The 10,882-nt window shown below is 38.7% G+C and overlaps 1 long non-coding RNA gene across 2 annotated transcripts; it reads right to left on the reverse strand.

Annotated features, from left to right (window-relative positions):
- Nucleotides 1-2,935: 2,935 nt before the first annotated feature.
- On the reverse strand, nt 2,936-10,879 carry LOC139435848 (uncharacterized). Of its 2 annotated transcripts, XR_011645063.1 has the most exons (4): nt 10,798-10,879; nt 8,878-8,964; nt 5,463-5,558; nt 2,936-3,313 (listed from the first exon to the last, which is right to left on the reverse strand). It is a non-coding gene; the product is annotated as an uncharacterized lncRNA (long non-coding RNA). The 2 variants fall into 2 exon arrangements; XR_011645062.1 differs by lacking the exon at nt 2,936-3,313 and having other exon boundaries at nt 5,199-5,558.
- Nucleotides 10,880-10,882: the final 3 nt, after the last annotated feature.

Consider the following 10,882-nt stretch of genomic DNA (forward strand, 5'->3'; position numbering starts at 1 on the left):
CTGCCGGAATTTGACCGCGCTACTCTGGATAACACAGTATTTAAATGATTTGTTATTAATTTCTGCATCTAATGCTCTTTGTGTCGCATGGTGTGTTAGTTTGATTTGAGCTCTTGTTAGCTAGCCTAGATTTAATATCTGCCTCACTTGAAAAATGATTTAAACCTGTAAGACAGTATTTTATATTGCTTTAAGTTATATCTCAAAGTGGAACGTTTGTGTTGTAAAAGTTCTCTGGAAAATGTTCTTGTCTTTTGTTACTGCATGCATGTATGGTCATATTTTATTAACTTAGAGGCATATAGGATTTACGTTCATTTCATCCACTACAATTACCATTGAAACCCATTGTAAAATGAATAGTCTAGTATTTCAAGTTAGCTTGCTTTTACAAAATATGCAGAACGCACGGTTGTGGCACAACGTTAGTGGATAAAATTAACGTAAATCCTCTATGCCTCTAAGTTAATAAAACATGCCCAGACCATAGACTGTATATATAAATGGACGTAGGGTACGTGACGTCACCCATAGGATTCTGCAGAGTTGCCGTGAAGCCCTTAGTAGGCGGAGGCGGCTACTAACGGCTCGACAGTGACGTCAGAGTCTTACTCCCGCCTGCTCCAAATAAGGGCAAAGAGGCGGGACCTTCTGCCAACAAGCGTGACGTTCCAGACCTAGCTCAGGCTAAGAAGCTAAGCTAACATGCTCTCAGTATTAAGCTAACAACCTATGCTAACAACACAGTCTATGCTAACAACGCAGCTTGCGGTCACTGCTCCTCGTTCCCGGCATATTCTGAAGGTAAGATACCCTGTAACTTTACAAAACTTGTCCTTTTGATTTAAATGTTCTTGAACCTACACTATACAATTGTTTTTTAAGTGCTTCACCGTTTTTCAAATATAAATGTCATTTGTAACTAAACTTTGTAAACTAGCAGAGATATGGCCAGTGTTGCGTGAATTAAATTTAATTAATGAAATATGACTTTAGAAAAAGAAATGTGCTTTTATATTGATTAAACCATTTTTATTTCTTTCAGCATTAAGAAAAAAGAAGATGGCAACCTCCTCCACGCCAAACTGCACAACCTGTAAATTGATGGTCCTGGCTTACTTTACATGACTTCAGATGGTTGACATTACACACAAACATACCATATATATATATACATGTGTGCACAATTGTAGATAAACAGCACACGGTATATAAATATATATATATATATATATATATATATATAAACTGTGTGCTGTTAATCTGTTTTTTGAGGTTTTGCTCTCTTGTTACTTTTAACCATACAGGTGTGATTTCATAGTTATTTTGTATGTTATTGTCAAAGGAACAAAATGAGCAACCCTTTATACTTAATTTGATATTCCTCATTATCTGAAGCATTTGTTACTCTCATTTATTTTCCTCCCATAGTGAATGTATGGATAATCGGAGACAGCTATGTCCGGCGTGGAGCCCAGAGAGCTACAGAGACCATCGGCAGCAACCTTGGCCTCGACCTGAGGGTGTGCTGGTTCGGTTGGGGTGGACTGCGCTGGAGAGGTGTCCTCCCTTTCTTTTCCTACTCCCTGCGAGGAAGAGCAGTCCCGGATGTCCTCCTCATCCACTGTGGCGGCAATGACTTGGGGGATGTGCCCAGTGTTCAGTTGCTGAACCAGATGAAGGAGGACCTGCACCAATTTCACCATAGGCACCCTGGCATGAAGATCATGCTCTCCCAGATCAACCAGAGGCGCCGGTGGAGGGCTGGTGCAAATCCTGTCAAAATTGACAAGGCCCGGAAGTTTGTTAACAGTGTTATGGCTACTTTTGTTCTCTGTAGCTCTCCAGGCCCATGCTGGGCATGGCTGTCTGTCAAACCTTTTATTTTGTATTTGTTATGATGTTTTTTGTTATTTTATTTGTTAAAATAATTCTGTATTTATGTAAATATTGAAAATAAATTACATTCATATTTTCACTTCTTTTGTCTACTGCTTACTGAAAATGTTAGCTATCACTTCCAAATGGGACTATCAAATGAAAGGATAAGCTTACCATACAATACAGAAAACATTACACATTAAGGCTCAAATCTTTTCCCAAGCCGTAGCAGTCTGAAAAGAGTCCCAAGTTTAAAAACACAAAATCTTGACAATGAATACTACCCTGTCATTTATCAGTGACAATGCAAACAAAAAGAAGGTCTCCCCTAATCCCATGTATTTTGGCATCAAATATGTCATAAGCATACCATAGAATGTAATTATGAAGTGCAATACCCACAATCCCTACAGGGTTGTAACGTCACAAGATAATACCTTTTAGAGAGTTTCGAAATTGTTCAGTATGCAGATAAATATTTGTTTTACAATAGAAACATTTTTCTCCATAAATGTTCCCACATGTTGCGAGCATCAACTTTAAATCTTTTGTCAACAAATAAAAAACATCTTAATTTCCTTTACGACAACATTTTGTTTATAACACCACTACATTAACAATAAGCATAGGCAAATGATAAATGTCAACATTTAAGATTGTGCTTTTACTCTTTATTTAATCAGTTCTATTTCACATTGAAAATGTGATAAATGCACAAGACACATTGAAAGTTACATCTTGCATTTTATGAAAAGTAAAGGTTTCGAATCATTTTATGACTTAAGTACACTAGAAAATAAATTAAAGATGTGCAACAACTGTATCAGTAATTAAAACGATATAACTTATGTACAGGGTTGGGAGGGCTACTTGCCAAAAACACAGCCAGTAACTTAATGTGAGTATCAAGATATAAAAGTAATGTAACGTGATGACTTTATTTTTCTTTTGGATTACCTCAATATCAAATGCAATGCAAATAAACACAGGAGAGAAGAAATATTAATATTAATAATTTTTTACTTAAATGTATAATATAATACCATAAAGCAGATTCAGGCAGTAGGTGTATAGATTCACAATTAAAGTATTAGCCTACAGAACAGTACCGCTTCCAGAGAAGAGATACAATTTGATCATTTTACAACAAACAGCTCTTTTTAGGTTTTGAATAAGATTGTAATCCTGAGTTTCCCTATTATTAAAAAAAGTAAAACTAATCTGATTACATATTTTCCTATGTAACTAAGGATTACACTTTCCTTTTTTTCTATACGATCTTGATTCGTGTTAGATGTAATCCATTACTGCCTAAGCCAATAAAAGTCATAACTTTTGGAAAATTGTCTCAAGTTATAAGTTATGCCTTCAATCTCTTTCACGTGGAGAAGACATCACATTGGCCGAGGCGTTGCAACTTCCCTCAAGCGTCCTACATGAAAGAAAGATCACATGTTAAAAATGTGTGCACAAACTATTCAGTATGACCCGTCTAAAGCCCACTCACCACGACAAGGTGCAGGTCAGGAATGGGAACATATAAGACGGGACAAAAATGCAAAATAAACTGAAAAGCATGGACACAGGACATGGACAAACAAAAAATAAAAATGAGACAAACACACACAACAAAGTCTGCACACAATGCTAAAAATTAGTGCAGAAGGGTCAAGAAGAAAAAACAGGTTAAGGCAGTTGTCAAAGTCTTGAAAGATAGAGCTGAGATAAATGTTCGATAAAAATGTAATAGGAACGTGAATTTGATGAACAAAAGAACACTGATACATTCCAAAATTATGTTTTTACAGTTATAAATGACCTATATCAGAAAATATATAATATCACATGCCAAAAGTTACTTAGCCTTCGTCAAAACAGCAATCGAAGAAAGAAATATGTTTTTTATAAAAGTTTTACATTTTATAGATATATATTTTTTTTTTTATTTGCATTGAACTGATCCTTAACTTGGACAAACACATCAAGAAACCATAGCATACAAATGAATATTTGAATAAGCATATGTTTAACAAATCAATATGAGATTAGGCCCCATTCATGCAGACTCTAAAACATATTGAACAGTTTTCCATATGCTTACTCGTTTGGCAGTGAACAGTTGTTTAACTTTGACACACAACTTATGAAACTATCTACAAAAACATGAATATGGATTCATGGATTCATGCAAACTCTAAGATATACTGAACAGTTGAGGTAGGCAATATGTTAAGGCTCTTTGAACAATTTAGTATGATACATTCCGATGGTTATGTCTTTGAGTAGCATCCCGGCTTGGATTTTTGAGAGTATTTTACAGTTGGGCCCTGTTCATGCACACTCCAACTGATAATCGCAATAAACACTGCAAACAACAAACCAATAATTTAATATATATTATATAGATGTATAATTATATTTACAGATATTTACACACAAGTATAGCAAACACAGATAATAAACAGTTGGGCCCCGTTCATGCAGACTCAAACTGATAATCACAATAAACACTGCAAACAACAAACCAATCATTTAATATATATTATATAGATGTATAATTATATTTACAGATATTTACAAATATGTACACACAAGTATAGACAAACACAGATAATAAACAGTTGGGCCCCGTTCATGCAGACTCCAACTAATAATCAGGTTCACACAATACCCACACTGCAGTGCCACAAATACGTTGGAAATACCCAGCATATTTATCAGCAGACATTGAAAGTTACTCAGGCCCCTTTCATGTGGGCTCCAAGCAACATATACAATGTTTTCCAAAGAGAGTAAGGCTTGCCACTAGCCATGTTCCTTGTTCTAGGTCCGTAAATTACAAAAAAGGTATTAATTGGCCATGACACGTAAAACACAAACCAATAACTTAATATATATGATATAGATATATACATATATTTACAAATATGCATACACAATTTTTGACAAACACAGATAATAAACGTACACCTGCAAAACACAGAAATGGCCAACAACTTTTTTTTTAGTCTCCGTAAAAATTGATTAATTTGGTCAATTTTCTACGGACTACTTTGCCTTCTTTAATCTTATCCGTCTGCCGCCTTGCTATATGATTTAATCTGACTTTGCAGTACAAGGCAGAAGCCATCTTTACCAGAACATGGACATGGTTAGCTTCAACACACATGTCAAACATGTGATTGTGCAGCTGTGGGAAGAGATTTTTCTCAGAACACTCAGAAAGCACCTGGTGGACAATTGCCGCTGTTGTTCCTCTTCCCTGTGGAGCCTTTCCCTCATTGGCATTTAGAAGCCACTGAAAACATCTTTCGGTAACTTGACACACTGAAGTGATGCCTGGTGATGGTTTCTGTAGGCCACCTCTGTTCTTCAAAGTTACAAATGGATGCACAGAGTCAGCTGATGTCAGTGCATGTGAGCAAGGCATGCAGGTGACCTTCTGTTCTATCTTTTTGACAATGAAGCCTGCGATGTATGAGATCGCTGCTTCTTTGTACTCAGATAGATGGTTAACATCAGGAAGGTTAGCAAGGGTGTCATCCTCAGTCACAATCTCTTCCACCGGCTCAATACCCAACCTGCGTGCCATGTAGTGTTGTCACGATACCAACATTTTGGTTTCGATACCGATACCAAGTCAAGAATTGCGATTCCGATTCTTTTTCGATACTTTTCTTAAAAAAAGGGAAACACGGAATATCGGCTTTAAAATTAGGAATAACAGATGATTTTAGCAGTCAGAACAACTAAAGCAGCAGTGTTACTAAGAACAGAAACGCCAAAGAGTCACATCTAATATAAATATATATAAAAGCATTTATTTTAATTGTGTAGCAGTGAGTTTAACATTTTGGCAGCACTGTTGAGCATTTTGAAAATGTATTTTCATGCCTCTGTGCAAGGCTTAGTCTTTCTATCTTTATAGCCACTGGTGTAAAGTAACTAAATTCATAAACTCAAGTACAATTTTGAGATACTTGTACTTTATTTAAGTATTTCAATGTTTCTTTTGCTACTTTGCACTTCTAATCCACTACAGTTCAGAAATAATGGTGTACTTTTCCTCCACTACATGTATTTAATCCCTTTAGTTACTTCACAGATCTGGATGAATGATGTGAAATATAATCAAGTGTTAAATCAGACTTTAGTTCCACCTGGAGTAAATCCACCAGCTACCCTGCAGTCTACAAAGTCATTCAAACTAGCTGCACATTTACCAGCTTTGAGAACACTTTCATGATCAATCATTATAAAACATATCATATATATTATTCTGAAATGGACCAATCTGCACAATGACTACTTTTACTGTCGCTACTTTAATACTTTTACTTGAGGAACATTTTGAATGCAGTACTTTTACTGTAACAGAGTATTCCTACACTCTGGTGCTTCTAGTACAAGACCTGAGCACTTCTACTTTTACTGTCGCTACTTTAACTATATTTTGATGATAATACTTTTGTACTTTTATTTGAGGAACATTTTGATTGCAGGATTGTTCCTACATTCTGGTACTTCTACTTTAACTCAAGTACAAGACCTGGGTACTTCTACTTTTACTCAAGTACAAGATATATACTTATACCACCTCCGTTTATAGCCTATGAAAAAAACTAATAGAAAACGAAAGCTAACGTTAGCAGATAGTGATGCTAGTTTGCTAGTTAAGTTTGCTCAACGATAATATTGCGACAGAAAAACTTTTCAGTGCACATCACGCTCTGCTGCTCCGACAGGGAGCTCTGCTCTGAACACCTGAACGGCCCGTTCACAGACTTCTGGCGTCTTTTTTGTCAACAAGCCGAGGCGCAGCGGCAGTTACACTCCCACTTGCAGCCATGCTTCTCGTTTTCTCACATGCTCTGGCAGCTAGCGCGTGGCCGCGTGCAAGAGAGAGGGTGCTTGAGAGGAGCGGGACTGCAGGCACGGCTGCAGGGAGTGGAAGCAGAGCGCTGAACACACACGGCTCTTATTAAACGGCGTTTTTTCACGGGAGTACTTTTCCCCGTCATTCTTAAAGTACCGATACTAATGAAACGGAGGAATCGTACCGTTTTTAACGGCAGGGTATCGCGGTACCTTTCAAGTATCGGTACACCGTGCAACACTAGTGCCATGTTGATATTTGCCGGTGTTGAGTCAAGGATGGTTGTGTTGTCACGAAGAAGACAGTTACCTGTGCCTTTTTTCACCTGGTGCCTTACAAGGAGATGCTTGTATGCCCCTCGGAACTGCCTGACATTGGGGTTGTCTTCTCCCACAAGCAATGAAACCACAGATGGGTGTTTTCTTCTGTGTGGCATGTAAAGGAACAAGTTTGTTGTCCTTTCCTTTCATTTTAAGCCCACGGAGAAGGGACTCAGCTTCTTCTAGAATACCTATGGCACGGTGTTTAGTTGCTGGCTTGATGGGTGCTTTGTGTCCTCTTCCGAGTGGGTTTCGGCTGCTAAGGACGTCAAAGGCTGCATCAATTGTGCGCAGGAACTGAACTGTGGCTGCACTTCCAGTAAACTGAGGATACTTAAGCTCCTTTTCTGAATATTCAAGGGCATCTGCCACACTGCTGCTAAATAGTTGGGCTGCAAGATTGACCTTCATTTTCTGATTTCTCCACTGGATGTGGGCCATTTTTAGTTTGTTGCCAAGACGCAAGCTCTCCTTCTCCTGCAGCTTGTGGAGCTCCTCGAAGTACTTCCACATTATCTGCTGGCCATCTTCTCTTACCAGAACCCCAACTGTTGAGAAGACATTTCTAAGAAGCTTGAGCATATGACATGGATCAAGGATCACATAGATCTTTTGTGTGTGATCCTCAGGATGGAGAAAAAATTATCTCATGTAAAAAATGTCCAATTTGGCACCAAGCTCCCTTATCATGGCAATGTTTTGGGAGGGTCCATCACATGTCAAAGAGATAACCCTTACTCCAATTGCATGAAGCCTAACAAGGCTCTCTCGGATGAGGTTTGCTCTCTCGGTTCCAGTCATGCTGTTTATGAGGAAGTAAGCAATGGGGATCTTCCAAGACTCGTTGATTGCAACAACCATAAGGACCAATGCTTGGGTTGCAATCACATTTTCAATTTCTCCAGAGCCAATGTCAACATACCCATGAATTTGGTCCCCCCCAAACTCAGTTTGCTTATGGATGTACATTTCATCCATCATTAATGAGCAAACTGTGTCTTTCCCTGCTTCTTTTCTTTCAGCAACATGAATTTTTAAAGCTGTGAATGCAGCAACAGTAAATCCAGGATCTGCCGAAATGCTACTGTACCATTTTCGAATGGTCTGAGGATGAGGCAAAGACAAGTGAAACTTCTCTCTGACATAGTCATAGGCCTTTGGAGAGTAGAAGTGCAATATGGTGGCAAATTGCTTCATGTTTTCAGAAAACACTGACTTCTTCTTTTTTTGTATTCTCTCAAAGACATCTCTGGGAACCTCATCAAGACCATCAAGAAGAGAGGCACAGTCAGTTGAAATAAGGAGTTTCTTCTGAAGTACTTTTACAACACCTGCCAAGGAAGAAACTCGTGCCGTCAGTCTCCTTGTCTGCTGGGCCTTCAACCTCAGTTTTTTGCGAGCTGCGCATAGCTTAACCTCAACGTGGGAATGTTTCCTTTTCAGTGTTTTTGGAGACTCAGAAATAATGTAGCAGTGATCACTCAGAGAGCTGCTAGCCAGCTGTGTTGTAATGGTGTAAGAGTGAACAGAGGCGGAGTCTGCCTGTTTTACAATTTGTTTTGTTTGTTGACTGCTGCTACCCAAACCAACATCCTCACAAGCATTGACTGTTGGAATGTCATTATACTCGACATTTTGAACAACAAAGGCTTCTTCAGGTGTGTCTTGTATCATAATGATATTGCTCTGATCAGCAGCAAGACTGTTTTCACCACTACCATGGTCTACATCTGCAACCTCCTCCTCATTGCTATTAACAGTCCAACTAGGAGTGTCACTTACCTCGTCATTGCTACTCACCCTGCTTTTCTGTCTAGGCTGTTGTTCTTTGCCATTGGTGAAATAGAAAATGGTGGGCACTGCAGTGTTTTTCAGGCATCTCCTTCCCTAATAAAAATAATAAACAAAAACACATAAAATAACTTTTTGAGGTCTGTAGATATTCAACTTTCTTTTGAATAATGATGTTTTAAATTGAAGAGTGCATTATAAAAGACAATAGAGGGCCAACATGTTAACTATGCAGTTAATCCATTCAACAATTACGTGTTTCCAAGATTCAGATTCAAAGGATTTATGTCATATGCACATAGGCTACAGTGTAGGAATGGCAATGCAAATCTTCTGTCCCGAGCTCCTCCAACGATGCAACATAGTTATATAAGACATAAAATCGATTCCAAATTAAATTAAGAATAATAAATGAGTACAGGCAGAAATCTATATACACGTAAATATAATCAGATGAATGCAAGAACAAAATGTAAAGATAAATATTGTATAGTAAGATGAAATTAAATCCTTTTTTTTTTTTACAGTGATAGCTGTTAAGATAAATAAGTTATAAGATGACAACAGATGAATGAATGTTGCTATTAAAATAATGTAAAAAAAGTAGTGGTGCACGATAATTATCGGCCCGATATTAGGAATTATGACGTCATCCCGATAAACCCGATAAAAGTATTAATAGCCCCGATAATATACAATATATTTATTGGGTAAAAAAAAAGAAAAATATACTGCGGTGTGGGTGGATTGGGATGAGGGGCGCTTGTTTTTCACTCGGCTCCTCACGTTTTGCCAGTACTGTGGTATTTGGTTTAGGAAGAGGGGAGTTTTTCACAAATCCAGCGCTCCCTAACTCATACCTGGCTGTGACGTAAATGGGGTGCGGCCTTGAAGCCAGGACAGTAAACAAACATGTCGTCGGTAGTATGGGACTATTTCAAAGTTTCAGAGTTAGATAGTTCGCTTGCTATTTGTAATAAGAAATGCAATGCAGAAGTTCCACGAGGAGGGAAAAAGGCAACGAGCTATAATACTTCCAACCTGATTAGTCACCTGAAACATCGCCATCGCTATGATGGTGTGTTAAAAGCATACGAAGACGCCTGCGCTGCTAAACTAGCGGCGAATCCAAAGCCAGGATGAGGGGAACATGAGGCCCAGGGTATTAAGGTACTAAAAAAATTCGATGTAATCAGTTTCAACAAAACGTTTGAGTTCTATTAACTTGTCAGGTTTTACAGTGCAATTTGGAATTATTTTACGGCGCCATTCATCACAAACCTGTACGAATTTCATTAGATTAACACAATTAAGCTGCACATGGGCCAAGTCATTTTGGCTGGCTAGACTCTGCAATCCTCTGCCTTTAATTGGCATGATCAGAGGTGATGAAGCTGATGAACAGAATCCTGAGGGCCAGAATTCATTGTTTTTCCTATCGCAGCAGAAAAGCTTGCCAAGATATAACTTTCCTCCATTGACTGAACTTTTTTATGACATTTTGGGACAGCTGAAGGAACAACACACAACTTAAAAGGTTAGCTCTCTCTAGTAACACTGATGCCAATAGATAAATAAAAAACAACTGAAATTCCTAAAATATTTTCTCCCCACCACCCCCCCTGTGCTTTAAGGAAGACAAATGTTCGAGCTGCAGCCGCTGACCTGATCGGCTGAGCTGAGGGTCAAAGAGGGAGGGGTGGTGGTTATTTTGGGAGAGTTTATCAGCAAGCATCCCATCCTGTGCAGAGTGCCTGAGAGTGACATGGCAAGTGTTGAATGTGAGAGAGGATGAGCACACACACACACACACACACACACACACACACACACACACACACACACACACACACACACACACACACACACACACACACACACACACACACACACACACACACACACACACACACTATTGCCCCTTCTCACCCTCCTGAGCGCCCACCCTCCGACACAGCATTCCAGTGTAGCAGATGAAGGCCAGCCTCCCTCTGTCTCCCCGTGGGTGGAGAGA

Source organism: Pseudochaenichthys georgianus, chromosome 19 (assembly GCF_902827115.2).
Source record: "Pseudochaenichthys georgianus chromosome 19, fPseGeo1.2, whole genome shotgun sequence".
In the NCBI taxonomy this organism is placed as follows: domain Eukaryota; kingdom Metazoa; phylum Chordata; class Actinopteri; order Perciformes; family Channichthyidae; genus Pseudochaenichthys; species Pseudochaenichthys georgianus.